This window comes from Coregonus clupeaformis, chromosome 33 (assembly GCF_020615455.1).
Source record: "Coregonus clupeaformis isolate EN_2021a chromosome 33, ASM2061545v1, whole genome shotgun sequence".
NCBI lineage: Eukaryota > Metazoa > Chordata > Actinopteri > Salmoniformes > Salmonidae > Coregonus > Coregonus clupeaformis.
The window spans coordinates 19,478,298-19,497,351 of record NC_059224.1 but is presented as its reverse complement, the minus strand read 5'-3'; the positions used below and the strand labels follow the sequence as shown (position 1 = coordinate 19,497,351).

The following is a 19,054-nucleotide window of genomic DNA, read 5'->3' as shown; positions in this document are numbered from 1 at the left end:
TCCCTGGGAAAACTCCCTGGCATCCCTGTGGATGACTGGCTGTAGACTGAATTCTTTGGACGTTCTGGGACTTTTCTATTAAGGGCAAACAGAGGGTGAATTGGTTCATTCAATCACCAGTAGTGTATCTCAACTGATACAGAACTGAACAGCCTCTATTTTTGACCGACTCTCATTTCCCTATGACAATCTGAACACGATGAGACTATTAAACAATTGATGCACTTAATACCTCCACGATCAGCCAGCTAACTAACTTTCATATCAACCCAGACGGACAGGTATCTATCATGTGGAGAACAATGTGTGTCATTAACTATGGCTGATGAAACGCTATTGGGTTGTGGTTGTGGTCACTGTAAGGCGTTATTATTGCAGGATACGTTTTTTTTTTTTTTACAGAGGTGCCGTTTTTGTATTTCTTATTTGATGTAATGATAAAAACACTGTTCTTGACTAACTTTGCAGCAGCACTGCCTGGCCTGGTCCATATCTGTGTAACAATAAAGGCTTTGAGAAAGAGAACGTTTACCACACTTTCTGTTTTGTTGTGGTTTATTATGTACAGCAGTTCACAGATTAACAATGTCTTCACATTTTATCACCACAGAGAGGCAATTTACAATTATGGTCAGATGTTAAGAAGAGTAGCTTATGATAATAAAATCACATTAACCATTTACAGTGTGGTACAACATAAAAACTATCATTTCGGTTATTTAAAGGGAAAACAGTTTGTCATACAAGTCAGAGGCTCAAAGATCCGTATGTCATAGGTAGGGCCAAGAGTGTTTCCTGACTATGTGACCTGACTAGGAAAACACTCTAAACCTAAGTTTTCCCTAGTCAGGGCCTTAGTAATAGTATTAGAGAGAGTGGTAGAACCTGAAGGTAAAGTGCATTGAGTACAGACTGACACTGGAGAAGAGATGGTCTCTAGAGAGTAACTCTAGAGAGGTGACAGTGTTACAGGACGCTAGCAGGGCACAACAAGAAGAAAGGAGAGGACATTGCAAAGATGTCACACTTTAGGGAGGGAGACTGAGTAGATGGCTGACAGTCTGAGTCTGGATCCTGTCCCTCAGCCTCTGAGCCACAGGCAGGAACTCCAACTCCCAGCATGCTCGGTGAAAGTCCCTCATGTCATCACCAGAGGTCCACTGCAGTGCTTCCTCCTCGTCTGAGAGAAAAGAGAGCTTCATCAAAATGATTCAACATCAAAAACAGAGCAAAGTATTTGTTTACAGCAGTAGACCAAAGCATAGAATAACTATAAAAGCTTATTCATGAAACTTTCAGTAAAATAACCTGTTATAAATAATTTGGTATCCGTACCTAGGTACAGTGTAAGGACCTCAAGCAGTGCCTCTCTCCTGGTTGTCCAGTGTGGAGGGGGAGTCTGTCTCCATCCCTGTCCCCGTCCCCCCCTCTTCAGTGAGGTTCCACAGGGCCTGACACACCAGGCCAGCCAGCTGCCAAGCCAGCTGCCAGTCCACTGGTCCAAAGTCCCTCACTGTCTGACAGCCTGCACACAGGCGCACACACGTCACATGACGGGTGAGAGGGGTTTAAGTCACATTGGATTCACACACTGCCTTACATTAGCTCTCCTTGAGTGCATCTGCTCCTAAAGGTGGGCTGATAAAACTCCGGACAGTTCTAATTTTCTCTCACAGGGTGTCAATAGAGCATGAACACCTTTGTTTTATATGATGACGTGGCGAACCTCCCTGGACTGGGACAGGTTTCCAAACACACACATGGCCTCCATAATCCCATCCATACTGGAGATGAGGAGCAGCTTCAACAGCACGAGAGAGAGAGACAGAGAGAGAGCGAGAGAGAGAAGGAAAATATATAGCTTGTTCGGTCATATTATCTCAAAGATATTGCGGTTGTACTGTCAACCGGTGCCTGCGTCATAGTGTTTGTTTCGTTTCTGGATCTGACTGGAAAGGCCCTTTGGTGTGGTGGAGAATATCTCCTCCTCTCCCTGTCTCTGTCTCTAATGTAAAGCAGCATGCATGACCTGTCATAAACTGTGATCAAAACAGGATATCATTGAGCTGCCTGATTTGGGTCCACAGCCAGTGCAGAGAGGAGCGAGAAGAAAACGTCTGTCTGTTTCAGTTTCAAGTTTGATTTGTCACATGCACCAGTACAGTGAAATGCTTAACCTGCTAGCTCTACCCAACAGAGCAGTAATCAATATACACGTTTTCTGTAAGTCTTCACAAGGTTTTCACACACTGTTGCTGGTATTTTGGCCCATTCCTCCATGCAGATCTCCTCTAGAGCAGTGATGTTTTGAGGCTGTCGCTGGGCAACACGGACTTTCAACTCCCTCCAAAGATTTTCTATGGGGTTGAGATCTGGAGACTGGCTAGGCCACTCCAGGACCTTGAAATGCTTCTTACGAAGCCACTCCTTCGTTGCCCGGGCGGTGTGTTTGGGATCATTGTCATGCTGAAAGACCCAGCCACATTTCATCTTCAATGCCCTTGCTGATGGAAGGAGGTTTTCACTCAAAATCTCACGATACATGGCGCCATTCATTTCTTTCCTTTACACGGATCAGTCGTCCTGGTCCCTTTGCAGAAAAACAGCCCCAAAGCATGATGTTTCCACCCCCATGCTTCACAGTAGGTATGGTGTTCTTTGGATGCAACTCAGCATTCTTTGTCCTCCAAACACGACGAGTTGAGTTTTTACCAAAAAGTTCTATTTTGGTTTCATCTGACCATATGACATTCTCCCAATCCTCTTCTGGATCATCCAAATGCACTCTAGCAAACTTCAGACGGGCCTGGACATGTACTGGCTTAAGCAGGGGGACACGTCTGGCACTGCAGGATTTGAGTCCCTGGCGGCATAGTGTGTTACTGATGGTAGGCTTTGTTACTTTGGTCCCAGCTCTCTGCAGGTCATTCACTAGGTCCCCCCCGTGTGGTTCTGGGATTTTTGCTCACCGTTCTTGTGATCATTTTGACCCCACGGGGTGAGATCTTTGCGTGGAGCCCCAGATCGAGGGAGATTATCAGTGGTCTTGTATGTCTTCCATTTCCTAATAATTGCTCCCACAGTTGATTTCTTCAAACCAAGCTGCTTACCTATTGCAGATTCTGTCTTCCCAGCCTGGTGCAGGTCTACAATTTTGTTTCTGGTGTCCTTTGACAGCTCTTTGGTCTTGGCCATAGTGGAGTTTGGAGTGTGACTGTTTGAGGTTGTGGACAGGTGTCTTTTATACTGATAACAAGTTCAAACAGGTGCCATTAATACAGGTAACGAGTGGAGGACAGAGGAGCCTCTTAAAGAAGAAGTTACAGGTCTGTGAGAGCCAGAAATCTTGCTTGTTTGTAGGTGACCAAATACTTATTTTCCACCATAATTTGCAAATAAATTCATAAAAAATCCTACAATGTGATTTTCTGTAATTTTTTTCCTCAATTTGTCTGTCATAGTTGACGTGTACCTATGATGAAAATTACAGGCCTCTCTCATCTTTTTAAGCGGGAGAACTTGCACAATTGGTGGCTGACTAAATACTTTTTTTCCCCACTGAAAAAATAGTAGAACTAATAACAAAAAAAACAGGAGAAATAATACAGGACGCTATGTACAGGGTCAGTGCCACATTTACAATGTGCAGGGATACTGGAGTATTCAGGTAGATATGTACATGTGGGCAGGGAGGAAGAGAAAGTGACTGGTAGCAGGAGAAATAATAATAATAATAATAATAATAGTAAACAGTGTGTGTGGTTATGAGTGTGTGTGTGTGTGTGTGTGCAAAGGTGTCAGCATAGGCGTGATACAGTGAGTGTACAAACACACTTCCATGACCTAGACTGACCAGGTGAATCCAGGTGAAAGCTATGATCCCTTATTGATGTCACTTTTTAAATCCACTTCAAATCAAATCAAATCAAAATGTATTTGTCACATGCACCGAATACAACAGGTGTAGACCTTACCGTGAAATGCTTACTTACAAACCCTTAACCAACAATGCAGTTCAAAATATTTACTAAATAAACTAAAGTAAAAAATCAAATAAAAAGTAACACAATAAAATTACATAACAATAACGAGGCTATATACAGGGGGTACCAGTACCGAGTCAATGTGCGGGGGTACAGGTTATTTGAGGTAATTTGTACATGTAGGTAGGGGTAAAGTGACTATGCATAGATAATAAACAGAGAGTAGCAGCAGTGTAAAACAAAGGGGGGGGTCAATGTAAATAGTCCGGGGGGGTCAATGTAAATAGTCCAGGTGGCCATTTGATTAATTGTTCAGCAGTCTTATAGCTTGGGGGTAGAAGCTGTTAAGGAGCTTTTTGGACCTAGACTTGGTGCTCCGGTACCGCTTACCGTGCTGTAGCAGAGAGAACAGTCTATGACTTGGGTGACGAGTCTTTGACAATTTTATGGGCCTTCCTCTGACACCGCCTAGTATATCGGTCCTGGATGGCGAGCAGTTGCCATACCAGGCAGTGATGCAACCGGTCAGGATGCTCTTGATGGTGCAGCTGTAGAACAATCAGTGTAGATGAAGGGGAGGACAGGTTGAAGAAGGATTTCAAAGCCTTGAGACAATTGCGACATGGATTGTGTGTGTGTGCCATTCAAAGAGTGAATGGGCAAGACAAAATATTTAAGTGCCTTTGAATGGGGTAGTAGGTGCCAGGAGCACCGGTTTGAGTGTGTCAAGAACTGCAACGCTGCTGGGTTTTTCACGCTCAACAGTTTCCGATGTGTATCAAAAATGGTCCACCACCCAAAGGACATCCAGACAATTTGACATAACTGTGGGAAGCATTGGAGTAAACATGGGCCAGCATCCCTGTGGAATGCTATCGACACCTTGTAGAGTCCATGCCCCGACGAATTGAGGCTGTTCTGAGGGCAAAAGGGGGTGCAACTCAATATTAGGAAGGTCTTCTTAATGTTCTGTACACTCAGTGTACATATAAACAGGGCTGAAATGTGACTGGTAGCAGGAATATATAAAAACGTATGTTAATATACTAATGGTAAACCGGAGTAATATTGACTAGTAGCAGGATAAATAGATAGATATTAATGGTAATTACAATCAATAACCAATGAACAGCAGCGTAGGTGTGAGGGGGAGCAGTAGTCTGTCTGTCTGTCTGTCTCTGTGTCTGCCTGTCTCCCCTCTCTCTCTCTCTCTTTCTCTCTCTCAGTAACAGTACACTACAGTGTGTGGGAGGGAGGCGGAAGGGAAGAGCTCACAGCTAAAGCTGAGAAACTGAGAATTTCACACCCACCTGAACATGGCCTGTACCAGTCAGTCCTGAAACCATCATTCCAACCACCTAGAAGTTTCTTAAGAAACCAACCAGGCTCTAAAGTGCACAGAACATCCTGTTCTCTCTCTGGCTCTTTCAGACTTCAAAAGGACCCAAATTGAAAAAGGAGGTGCAAAAAAAAAAAAAAAAAAGCTAGAAATTGAAGAACAGAATAGGTGTTAGATGTTTTATCCCCAGCACACAGGAAGCTGTGGTACCAAAGGACTGACTGTACAGAGTTTTACAGTAAAGGCTTTGTACAGTGTGATACGTTTATTGATGGGACATACAAACAGGCACACGTTTCAGAGTAAATCGCCTTCATTAGAGCCTTGGCTGGCCTTGGTTTGTCCTGTCAATAAACTTATCAGATCTATTCAAGTGTGGGCTCTTTGGGTGCACATTTTTTCAGATGTTCTGAGAACAGTATTGTGACGTTATTAGAACATTTTGGGAACATTATGGGGATGTTATGAGAACATTATGGGACCATCATTTCACCCTTACATTACCCTCAAAGCACTGAAACTCACCCAGTGTGTCCAGCAGGTTGTGTACTAGGTGTGTGCTAGCTGCCAGGGTAGGTCCCACTGCAGGGTGGATGGACATGTTAGCCAGCACCCTAACCAGCTTCACCCGCATGTCCTCCTTCTCCCGCCCCCACACAGGAGCGGTGCAGGGTGTACGGGCGTCCCTGGCTGGAGGTGTGTGGGGTGTGTGTACGGTAAGGGACCCCCCTCCCCTGGTAGGTGTTGTAGAGCCCAAGCAGCACGGACACACACCCCTCAGCTGTGAAGAGGTGCTCTCTGGCCTCACTGCTCCGAGACGTTAGGTTACCCAGAGTGAAGAGTAGACGCACCACCAGGTCCTGTGTGGGGGAGAGACAGAGGATCAGGTGTAATGTGTGTGTGTGTGTGTGTGGGTGTGTGTGGGTGTGTGCATGCATGCATGTGTGTTATCCACATAAACAAATACCTTGGTGATTACAGAGAGTAATACAGTCATTTCTCCTATCAGATATGACCTGGCATTCGTCATATTTACCGTTTCTCTCCCACCACAACAACAAGGATCGACAAATTACCCAAAAAGGAGAAGAAAACAACCTGTATACCACGTTTGTTTCTTAATCGCACTCTGTCCGTCCCCTAAAGTGTGTGTCACAAACACAGAAACACAGAAACACACACAGAGTTACCCTGGGCCTGGCTGGGCTGACTGGCCAGTGTGGCTGAGATGAACTGGGCTGTAACATACTGTACTGACAAGGTTATGGGGACAAGCTGTCCTGTCAAAGAGTTATTCAGGACACAATGTGATCAACCGTGTGTCTATGTATAATAACAGGGGAATATATGTGTGTCTCCTGTGTGTGTGTGTGTGTGTGTGTGTGTGTGTGTGTGTGTGTGTGTTTATTTCCTGGGTGATTAAGAGTCCTCTCTGATTGCCAGAGCCTACCTCCCCACCTCGTCTCCCTAAGGGCAGGATTACTTCCTCAGTTTCTCCTGGGACGCTGATTAATGTCAAAATGCGCGCGCACACACTGCTGTAATTATAATGGGACTTGAAGTACATAAACAACTTCCTGAAGACAGACTTAGTCAATGTACAGTATAAACACTGGGAGTGAATGGGCTCTTTTGCTTCCTATACCACACACACACACACATACAAACACACAGACACATACACACACACACACACACACACACACACACACACACACACACACACACACACACACACACACACACACACACACACACACACACACACACAGCGATACACACACAGAGATACACACACAGCGATACACACACAGACAGAGATACACACACAGATAGAGATACACACACAGAGATACACAGGGGGCCCGGCTCACCTGTTTCCGCTGGTGTTTGCTCATCAGTTCTATAAATAGTGTGTAACAGCCAGGGGTCTTGGCCAGAGTAGGAGGACAGTTTACTGGAGGACAGACAGAGGGACAACAAATAACACTGACCAGATTGTCACAGACTGGACTGCTATTGTCACAAAAAAAGAATTGGGTTTATTGGTATTAGTTGTGGAAATAGGAAGTGCTACATGCTTTTAGAATCATGTACTGTCATATAGTGAACTGTTGATTCATATAAGGTTGTATGTGAAATAACAGTTTTGGCTGATGTGGTCGGAAAAAGTATCTGAGCTATCTTTAACTATCACCTCATTTTTTTACACACTAAAAAGTAATGCACAATGTCAAGGAGTGTTGTGAATGGTCTGAGGTCTGTATTGTCCCACTTTCAATGAAACAGTTAAATGTAAGGTGAGATGTTTTAGGTGTGTGTGTGTGTGTGTGTGTGTGTGTGTGTGTGTGTGTGTGTGTGGTACAGGTACCTGAATAACCTGGCGATGTTGGTACAGATATCTTGGTCTCCGTGGTGATGGTGCAGCGCCTAGCACAGTTTGGTCAGGGCACGGTGGGAGACGAAGAGGGGGCGGGACTCTGGGAGGTCAGCCAGATTCCTCAGGGTCGCTGTCAACTGCAGGGGTCGGAGGTTAGAAGAGAAGATGGTGAGAAAGAGAGAAAGAGAGAGAGAGAGAGAGAGAGAGAGAGAGAGAGAGAGAGAGAGGTCACTATCATGAAGGAAACTGTGATTTCTAACACCACACAAAGCGTTTTCTGCAATTGCGCTGAATGAGAAGAAAACTGGAACATTCTATTACTCTGAGTTCCCTCAGACTGCCAGCAGCATAACAAGCAGCCAGACAGGCCGCCGTGGAGCCTTTCATATCAAATAATCTGTTAACCGCTAACTCAGGATGTTACCTTAATCAGACTGAAGTTGTTAGCAATACAGAGGTGATTTTCTATAGAATTAAACATACTGTACTGTACTGTACTGTGGAGCAGAGCTGTGTATGTTGTGGCCAGAACAGATCAGAACATTATGAAGCAGTAGACTAAAAACATCATTCCTAATAGCAGGAAAGGCAAATTAAAGTTCCCCTCACCAGAACTCTGAGAAGTTCCCTGAAGCTGAATATTTCGCAGTTTGTTCCTTTAATTGTTTTCTGTTTCAAATTTTTTACTTCTACTGAGAAGTTAACTGTTCAGTTGTCGAGGAATTTAGCAGAAAGTTGCTCAAGTAACTGCCCTTGACTGATTTGTGATCAGCTCTACCGGGCCTTTACCATAGTGTGCATAACTGATCCTAGATCTGAAGTTCGGGGTAATTTCTACCCCAAGCAACTTGTCTATCTAGACAGACAGGTTGCCCCCCACAATGTACCAATGTTCCGGCTTACAAGCCTGTACGGATACAATGTCAGTTTGGCATAGAGGATCTATGCCACTGCCTCATCCGCTTGTTGCCCACATCCCCCGGACAGAAAATAGTAACTAGCAAGATGGAGATCACAGAGGTTACTTTTAATGAATACATTTCTCAAGTGGCTAGTTTGCATCAACTACCTTCTCTAAAACCAATGTAAAGGTTTTGCCTGCAAACCTTGGTTTTGAATTGTGATGTTCTGGCATGTCTACCTCGTGATTTGTTGGGAGAGTTGTCTGTCTGAAGAGGACCCTCCCCGGACATTTTTTTTCTTCCATTTTCGATGTTACCAAGAGAGTCTGTCATTTCCAAGACTTCCACGCTACCATCTCACCTACAGTGAGGGAAAAAAGTATTTGATCCCCTGCTGATTTTGTACGTTTGCCCACTGACAAAGAAATGATCAGTCTATAATTTTAATGGTAGGTTTATTTGAACAGTGAGAGACAGAATAACAACAAAAAAATCCAGAAAAACGCATGTCAAAAATTGTATAAATTGATTTGCATTTTAATGAGGGAAATAAGTATTTGACCCCCTCTCAATCAGAAAGATTTCTGGCTCCCAGGTGTCTTTTATACAGGTAACGAGCTGAGATTAGGAGCACACTCTTAAAGGGAGTGCTCCTAATCTCAGCTTGTTACCTGTATAAAAGACACCTGTCCACAGAAGCAATCAATCAATCAGATTCCAAACTTTCCACCATGGCCAAGACCAAAGACCTCTCCAAGGATGTCAGGGACAAGATTGTAGACCTACACAAGGCTGGAATGGGCTACAATACCATCACCAAGCAGCTTGGTGAGAAGGTGACAACAGTTGGTGCGATTATTCGCAAATAGAAGAAACACAAAATACCTGTCAATCTCCCTCGGCCTGGGGCTCCATGCAAGATCTCACCTCGTGGAGTTGCAATGATCATGAGAACGGTGAGGAATCAGCCCAGAACTACACGGGAGGATCTTGTCAATGATCTCAAGGCAGCTGGGACCATAGTCACCAAGAAAACAATTGGTAACACACTACGCCGTGAAGGACTGAAATCCTCCAGCGCCCGCAAGGTTCCCCTGCTCAAGAAAGCACATATACAGAGCCGTCTGAAGTTTGCCAATGAACATCTGAATGATTCAGAGGAGAACTGGGTGAAAGTGTTGTGGTCAGATGAGACCAAAATCGAGCTCTTTGGCATCAACTCAACTCGCCGTGTTTGGAGGAGGAGGAATGCTGCCTATGACCCCAAGAACACCATCCCCACCGTCAAACATGGAGGTGGAAACATTATGCTTTGGGGGTGTTTTTCTGCTAAGGGGACAGGACAACTTCACCGCATCAAAGGGACCGCATTTCTACTGTCAAATCTTGGGTGAGAACCTCCTTCCCTCAGCCAGGGCATTGAAAATGGGTCGTGGATGGGTATTCCAGCATGACAATGACCCAAAACACACGGCCAAGGCAACAAAGGAGTGGCTCAAGAAGAAGCACATTAAGGTCTTGGAGTGGCCTAGCCTGTCTCCAGACCTTAATCACATAGAACATCTGTGGAGGGAGCTGAAGGTTCGAGTTGCCAAACGTCAGCCTCGAAACCTTAATGATTTGGAGAAGATCTGCAAAGAGGAGTGGAACAAAATCCCTCCTGAGATGTGTGCAAACCTGGTGGCCAACTACAAGAAACGTCTGACCTCTGTGATTGCCAACAAGGGTTTTGCCACCAAGTACTAAGTCATGTTTTGCAGAGGGGTCAAATACTTATTTCCCTCATTAAAATGCAAATCAATTCATAACATGTTTGACATGCGTTTTTCTGGATTTTTTTGTTGTTATTCTGTCTCTCACTGTTCAAATAAACCTACCATTAAAATTATAGACTGATCATGTCTTTGTCAGTGGGCAAACATACAAAATCAGCAGGGGATCAAATACTTTTTTCCCTCACTGTATACGAGGATGTGTTCTGCGATGGTGAACTGGGCGTGGTCTGGTCGGGCCAGTGGGTGGAGCCTCTGAATGAGCAGGGTGGCCACACTCACACGGTCCTTGGCCAAAGGGAGCCTGAGGAGGGCGGAGTTCCCTGAGAAGAACTTCAGAGTGCCCACACAGTACAATACAGCCTCCCCAGACACACACACATCCTCACAGTTCAGCACACACAGCAGGGAATCTAGGTGTAATACAAAGTCACACATAACACACTTGTTAAGACACTTCAACCTCAGTCATTACAATGAGCCCGTCCTCCTATAGCTCCTCCACCAGCCGCCACTGATCCTTACAAAGGTAAAGACAAAAACAAACATTCAAACATATATAAGCAACATTATACAATCAGTGTACACACATATTGTACAGTGTGTCAATGTGTTACCTATGATGGAGTTGTTCTGGAAGAGGAGCTCGTTGCTCTCACTGCGGCTGATCTTGAAGATGAGTTTACAGATGTTAAGCAGGTCGTTGCCACTGACGCTCAGCTGAACAACGCAAAGTTATCAGACAATCTACTAACACAGCAGGAACCTTACGCTGTTGCTTTGTACTAATGATGTCTCCCAACAAGGCTAACTAAGGTCTGGTCTGAGAAAGCTACTGTTGTGTCTTAGGGCAGGGAAGAGATGGGAGAAAGAGAACCATCATGATGACATTGATTGTACTCACAGCCAGGGTGAGTTTGGCGAGCTGCAGGTTGAGTTGGGCAGAGTCGAGGTCGATGAGGCAGAACAGCGCTTTGAGAAGCCCAGCCCTACTCCTGCAATGCTGGCCCAGCATGCCTTGCTCGGCCAGGGTGCCATGGAGACGGTCACACGTGTTACACAGCCTCTCCACGGCGTCCTCTGATTCACCTGAGGAGAGTCACATGATTGAGAAGAATGTATATATTTTAAAACTTGTTATAACTTTTTTTGTGCAAATATACCACTGCCATGTATGATTAATGCATATGCAGACAGAGTTATGAGTTATGCACTCATATCTTATGTTAGGATTTGGCCCTCAGTGAATATGCATGATTAACATAATGTACTTTACATAGAGGAAGAGAGAGGGTGGGGCGCTTTTCCTTGTGTTTTCTAGGTAAAATAAATGTTTTTCTTCTGTAGAAAAAAGGCGGCCAACTGCCTCTTTCAGAACCAGAAAGTTTGGCTACACACTCGACTCAACATACTGCAATTTCCCAGCCAATCTGAGAAGTGTTTTATGCATGAGCCAGAAGGTACTTGGTACAATAAATATTTAACATTTATCCTTCAAATGAATTTCCATTAAATTAAAAAAGTGTTTAAATATTTACAGTGGGGAAAAAAAGTATTTAGTCAGCCACCAATTGTGCAAGTTCTCCCGCTTAAAAAGATGAGAGAGGCCTGTAATTTTCATCATAGGTACATGTCAACTATGACAGACAAATTGAGAAAAAAAAAACCAGAAAATCCCATTGTAGGATTTTTTATGAATTTATTTGCAAATTATGGTGGAAAATAAGTATTTGGTCACCTACAAACAAGCAATATTTCTGGCTCTCACAGACCTGTAACTTCTTCTTTAAGAGGCTCCTCTGTCCTCCACTCGTTACCTGTATTAATGGCACCTGTTTGAACTTGTTATCAGTATAAACAACACCTGTCCTGTCACGATCGTCTTGACGAGAAGGAGTAGACCAAGGCGCAGCGTGTGAAACGAACATGACTTTAATTAGTAAAGCACAAGTACAAACAAAACACGATCGTGAAGTCCACAGTAACACTGACTGAACACGGAACAAAAACCCACAACACCCAAGAGAAAACACACAATTTAAATATGGCTCCCAATCAGAGACAACCAGCCGACAGCTGACACTCGTTGCCTCTGATTGGGAGTCACACATGCAAACATAGACATAGACAACCTAGAACACCCAACATAGAAAATGAACACATAGAATGCACACACCCTGGCTCAACATATAGAGTCCCAGAGCCAGGGTGTGACAGTACCCCCCCCTAAAGGCGCGGACTGCGACCGCGTCTTAACAAAACCCCAAACAGGGGAGGGCTGGGTGGGCATTCCTCCTCGGAGGCGGCTCCGGCTCCGGCCTCGACCACCACCCCTCCATAATACCCCCGTAGCGCCCCTGGTCCGGTCTGACCCCGCTGGCTGGATCTGGACTGGACATTGACGGAGCGGATTGCTTACGCTCCGTTGTGGAGCAGCTGACCGGTCTTACCAGGCTGACGACTCGCACCCCGGGCTTGGTGCGAGTAGCAGGAACGGGCTGAACCAGGCTGACGACTCGCACCCCTGGCTTGGTGCGAGTGGCAGGAACGGGCTGGACCAGGCTGACGACTCGCACCCCTGGCTTGGTGCGTGGAGCAGGGACAGGCCGGGCTGGGCTGGCGACGCACCCCGTAGGCTTAGTGCGTGGAGCAGGGACAGGCCGGGCTGGGCTGGCGACGCACACCGTAGGTTTGGTGCGTGGAGCAGGGACAGGCCGGGCTGGGCTGGCGACGCACACCGTAGGTTTGGTGCGTGGAGCAGGGACAGGCCGGGCTGGGCTGGCGACGCACCCCGTAGGCTTAGTGCGTGGAGCAGGGACAGGCCGGGCTGGGCTGGCGACGCACACCGTAGGTTTGGTGCGTGGAGCAGGGACAGGCCGGGCTGGGCTGGCGACGCACACCGTAGGTTTGGTGCGTGGAGCAGGGACAGGCCGGGCTGGGCTGGCGACGCACCCCGTAGGCTTAGTGCGTGGAGCAGGGACAGGCCGGGCTGGGCTGGCGACGCACACCGTAGGTTTGGTGCGTGGAGCAGGGACAGGCCGGGCTGGACTGGCGACGCACACCGTAGGTTTGGCGCGTGGAGCAGGAACAGGCCGGGCAGGGCTGTCGACGCACACCGTAGACTTGGTGCGTGGAGCAGGAACAGGCCGGGCAGGGCTGTCGACGCACACCGTAGACTTGGTGCGTGGAGCAGGAACAGGCCGGGCTGGGCTGGCGACGCACACCGTACGTTTGGCGCGTGGAGCAGGAACAGGCCGGGCAGGGCTGTCGACGCACACCGTAGACTTGGTGCGTGGAGCAGGAACAGGCCGGGCAGGGCTGTCGACGCACACCGTAGACTTGGTGCGTGGAGCAGGAACAGGCCGGGCAGGGCTGTCGACGCACACCGTAGACTTGGTGCGTGGAGCAGGAACAGGCCGGGCAGGGCTGTCGACGCACACCGTAGACTTGGTGCGTGGAGCAGGAACAGGCCGGGCTGGGCTGGCGACGCACACCGTAGGTTTGGTGCGTGGAGCAGGGACAGGCCGGGCTGGGCTGTCGACGCACACCGTAGGTTTGGTGCGTGGAGCAGGGACAGGCCGGGCTGGGCTGGCGACGCACACCGTAGGTTTGGTGCGTGGAGCAGGGACAGGCCGGACCGTACTGGGAACACACACCACTGGCTTTAAACGGGGATCAGGAACGGGCCGGACCGGACTGGCAATACACCTCAGTCCCTCTCGCCGTGCCTCTACGACTTCCTTCCCTCCTCTCGCCAATGGCTCCCGTAACCCGGTGGCCTTCTCTCCTCGTCTCCTATTTCGCCCTGTGGCAGCCTCCTGCTGCCCAGTCGCCCATGCCGTGTGCCCCCCCCTAAAAAATTCTTGGGGGTGCCTCTCGTCCGTCCGACGATGGCACTGCTGACGCCGCTGCTCCTCTCTTGTCCAGTCTGCCTGCTCCTGGACACGCTGCTTGGTCCTTTTACGGTGGGTTTTTCTGTCACGATCGTCTTGACGAGAAGGAGTAGACCAAGGCGCAGCGTGTGAAACGAACATGACTTTAATTAGTAAAGCACAAGTACAAACAAAACACGATCGTGAAGTCCACAGTAACACTGACTGAACACGGAACAAAAACCCACAACACCCAAGAGAAAACACACAGTTTAAATATGGCTCCCAATCAGAGACAACCAGCCGACAGCTGACACTCGTTGCCTCTGATTGGGAGTCACACATGCAAACATAGACATAGACAACCTAGAACACCCAACATAGAAAATGAACACATAGAATGCACACACCCTGGCTCAACATATAGAGTCCCAGAGCCAGGGTGTGACATGTCCACAACCTCAAACAGTCACACTCCAAACTCCACTATGGCCAAGACCAAAGAGCTGTCAAAGGACACCAGAAACAAAATGGTAGACCTGCACCAGGCTGGGAAGACTGAATCTGCAATAGGTAAGCAGCTTGGTTTGAAGAAATCAACTGTGGGAGCAATTATTAGGAAATGGAAGACATACAAGACCACTGATAATCTCCCTCGATCTGGGGCTCCACGCAAGATCTCACCCCGTGGGGTCAAAATGATCACAAGAACGGTGAGCAAAAATCCCAGAACCACACGGGGGGACCTAGTGAATGACCTGCAGAGAGCTGGGACCAAAGTAACAAAGCCTACCATCAGTAACACACTACGCCACCAGGGACTCAAATCCTGCAGTGCAGACGTGTCCCCCTACTTAAGCCAGTACATGTCCAGGCCCGTCTGAAGTTTGCTAGAGTGCATTTGGATGATCCAGAAGAGAATGTCATATGGTCAGATGAAACCAAAATATAACTTTTTGGTAAAAACTCAACTCGTCGTGTTTGGAGGACAAAGAATGCTGAGTTGCATCCAAAGAACACCATACCTACTGTGAAGCATGGGGGTGGAAACATCATGCTTTGGGGCTGTTTTTCTGCAAAGGGACCAGGACGACTGATCCGTGTAAAGGAAAGAATGAATGGGGCCATGTATCGTGAGATTTTGAGTGAAAACCTCCTTCCATCAGCAAGGGCATTGAAGATTAAACGTGGCTGGGTCTTTCAGCATGACAATGATCCCAAACACACCGCCCAGGCAAGGAAGGAGTGGCTTCGTAAGAAGCATTTCAAGGTCCTGGAGTGGCCTAGCCAGTCTCCAGATCTCAACCCCATAGAAAATCTTTGGAGGGAGTTGAAAGTCCGTGTTGCCCAGCGACAGCCCCAAAACATCACTGCTCTAGAGGAGATCTGCATGGAGGAATGGGCCAAAATACCAGCAGCAGTGTGTGAAAACCTTACAGAAAACGTTTGACCTGTGTCATTGCCAACAAAGGGTATATAACAAAGTATTGAGAAACTTTTGTTATTGAGCAAATACTTATTTTCCACCATAATTTGCAAATAAATTCATTAAAAATCCTATGTGATTTTCTGGATTTTTTTTCCTCATTTTGTCTGTCATAGTTGACGTGTACCTATGATGAAAATTACAGGCCTCTCTCATCCTTTTAAGTGGGAGAACTTGCACAATTGGTGGCTGACTAAATACTTTTTCCCCCCACTGTATAACCGTAGATTTCGTTTGGCGGTAGTCAGACTGCAAAGTCAGTCTAGGAGAATTCTGTAGGGACGCCAAACACAACACTGCTTAGTTTAAATTTTTTCGACGGTTAAAATGGCTCTGTGTTTATTTATTTTATTTGTGTGCGTGTGTGTGTTTTTCTACCTAAATCTATTTCCGACTGTACATATTAGCATGATAATGAAATCAGTTGAATAGCACATGAGAAACTTTGTTTTCGCAATATTTCCCCAGTTCACAAAAAGTAATAAAATAATTTGTGCATTTATGAAAGAGGTGCTTTTTGTACAGGACATAGATGGATTAGGGAAAGAATTGCAATTCAACACCGTCCAGTCATCATTGTCCTAATATTGAGGATAACATCTTTCTTTTGGGGTCCGTTTCATAGCAAACAGAACACTACCTGCAGCGATGGACTCCAGCTCTTGCAAAATAGGGACAATCTTAACTTCCACACCACTGATTCCTCCTCAGCCTCCTGGCTGGCTGGTCTGTCTCCGTTGCCTAACTCTGTTCCTAACTCTGACACAGAAACAAGGAGATGAAAAGGGAAGAAAATAAAACAGTTAGACAAGGCTACTGCCTCAAACCTCAACTTGGTGCAAGTATGGCTCACAAGTTCAGCGTCTTAAAATAAATTGCTCTGCAGGAAGTTTGATGCCTGCAACGAAAGTTCATCGTTCCCATCTGCACTTCCTCTGATTTGTGTGTGTGTCTGTGTGTCTGTGTGTGTGTGTGTGTCTGTGTGTGTCTGTGTGTGTGTGTGTCTGTGTGTCTGTGTCTGTGTGTCAGTGTGTGTGTCTGTGTCTGTGTGTCTGTGTCTGTGTGTGTGTGTGTGTGTGTGTGTGTGTGTGTGTGTGTGTGTGTGTGTGTCTGTGTGTTTTCTATCTCACATCCTGACATCTCTTTAATGAACATTTGCATATTATCTGTGTGCCTGGCTGCCTGGTGCAGGAAGCGGTGGTTACAGACCAACAGCTCTGACAGCCATTGGCTGCTGCTTACAGAAGGTGGGAGTGAGGCCCTTAGCAACACCACTCTGCCTGATCAGTGTGCCACTCTGCTAAGCTCTCACAGTCGAGAGGAAAGAAATGTGTTTATGTTGGAGATGAGATTAACACTACATTCTTGGTTCTTTTCATTTAGCAGCTTACTGTGTCCTCCACCAGTCAATGTGTAAATATCAAACCAACTCTGAATTTAAGCTAAAATAAAATAAAAACATCATTCAAAGTCAGGGTAACAAAGGTAAAACTAAATCAAAATCTATATTCAAAGGAACTTGTTACAAACTTGTTATAAGCACTAAAGGTTTTGACACACATCTACCCATCTACAGATTAATTACAAATGAAAAGATAAAAGATAAAATGTCTTGAGTCAATAAGTATTCAACTCCTTTGTTATTGTAAGCCTAAATATGTTCAGGAGTAAAAATGTGCTTAAACAAGTCACATAATAAGTTGCAATAATGTTTAACAGGATTTTTGAATGACTACCTCATCTCTGTACCCCACACATACAATTATCTGTAAGGTCCTCCAGTCGAGCAATGAATTTCAAACACAGATTAAACCACAAAGACCAGGGAGGTTTTCCAATGCCTCACAAATAAGGACACCTATTGGTAGATGGATAAAAAAGCAGACATTAAATATACCTTTGAGCATGGTGAAGTTATTCATTACACTTTGGATGGTGTATCAATACACACAGTCACTACAAAAATGCAGGTGTCCTTCCTAACTCAGTTGTCAGAGAGGATGGAAGGCCAATGGCGACTTTAAAACAGTTACAGAGTTTAATGGCTGTGATAGGAGAAAACTGAGGATGGATCAACAACAATGTAGTTACTCCACAATACTATTGTTTGCAATAAGGCACTAAAGTAAAACTGCAAAAAGAATTGCTAAGAAATTAACTTTATGTCCTGAAAGCATTATGTTTGGGGCAAATCCAACATATCACTGAGTACCACTCTTCATATTTTCAAACATGGTGGTGGCTGCATCATGTTATGGGTATGGTTGTCATCGGCAAGGACAAGGGAGTTTTTTTTAGGATAAAAATAAATGGAATAGAGCTAAGCACAGGCAAAATCCTAGAGGAAAACCTGGTTCAGTCTGCTTTCCAACAGACACTGGGAGACAAATTCACCTTTCGGCAGGACAATAACCTAAAACATAAGGCCAAATATACACTGGAGTTGCTTACTAAGACAACATTGAATGTTCCTGAGTGGCCTAGTTACTGTTTTGACTTAAATCGGCTTGAAAATCTATTGCAAGACTTGAAAATGGCTGTCTAGCAATGATCAACAACCAAATTGACAGAGCTTGAAGACATTTTAAAAAGAATAATGAGCTAATATTGTACAATCCAGGTGTGCAAAGCTCTTCGAGACTTACCCAGAAAGACTTATAGCTGTAATCGCTGCCAAAGATGATTCTAACATGTACTGACTCAGGGTGTGAATACTTATGTAAATGAGATAGTTCTGTATTTCATTTTCAATAAATGTGCAAAAATTCTAGAAATATGTTTTCTCTTTGTCATTATGGGGTATTGTGTGTAGATGAGCAAAAAATAAATATGTATTTAATCCATTTTGAATTCACACTGTAACACAACAACATGTGGAATAAGAAAAGGGGTGTGAATACTTTCTGAACTGTATGTGACCAGTTACTTCAGTTAACACTAGGTGTCCCCATTGCAACAGAGGTTGCAGAAACTGAAGCTGCACCGCCTGATACTGTATCTTATATAGCCTGTGTTCTCTGCCCCTGTGTGTGTGTGCCTGAGCTTGTGTCAGTCTCATACAAAGCGATCTGCAACAGACAGGAACTGAGACCACAGCTTCGTGGGTTAACCATGGTTAAAGCCGTTCATGCTTTGTCACTGTGACTTTACTCAACAGTTATTTTCAGTTACAGAACGGACAGTAACACCAATAGCTTGCTGTTTTAATCTGCACTGTTTTGTTCACAGATGATCAAATTAATCTTGAGAGTGCTCTAATATCCCTACCGTATGTAAGTCATTGTAAGAGCATATGGGAGAATAGATACAGTTGAAGTCGG

At 45.7% G+C, this 19,054-nt stretch overlaps 1 long non-coding RNA gene across 1 annotated transcript; it reads right to left on the bottom strand.

Moving 5' to 3' along the window:
* Positions 1–372: 372 nt before the first annotated feature.
* LOC121548762 lies at positions 373–16,678 on the bottom strand. Its single transcript, XR_005996689.2, has 7 exons — positions 16,375–16,678; positions 10,565–11,465; positions 7,694–7,839; positions 7,197–7,279; positions 5,848–6,182; positions 1,336–1,525; positions 373–1,180 (listed from the first exon to the last, which is right to left on the bottom strand). It is a non-coding gene; the product is annotated as an uncharacterized LOC121548762 (long non-coding RNA).
* Between the last annotated feature and the right edge of the window lie 2,376 nt (positions 16,679–19,054).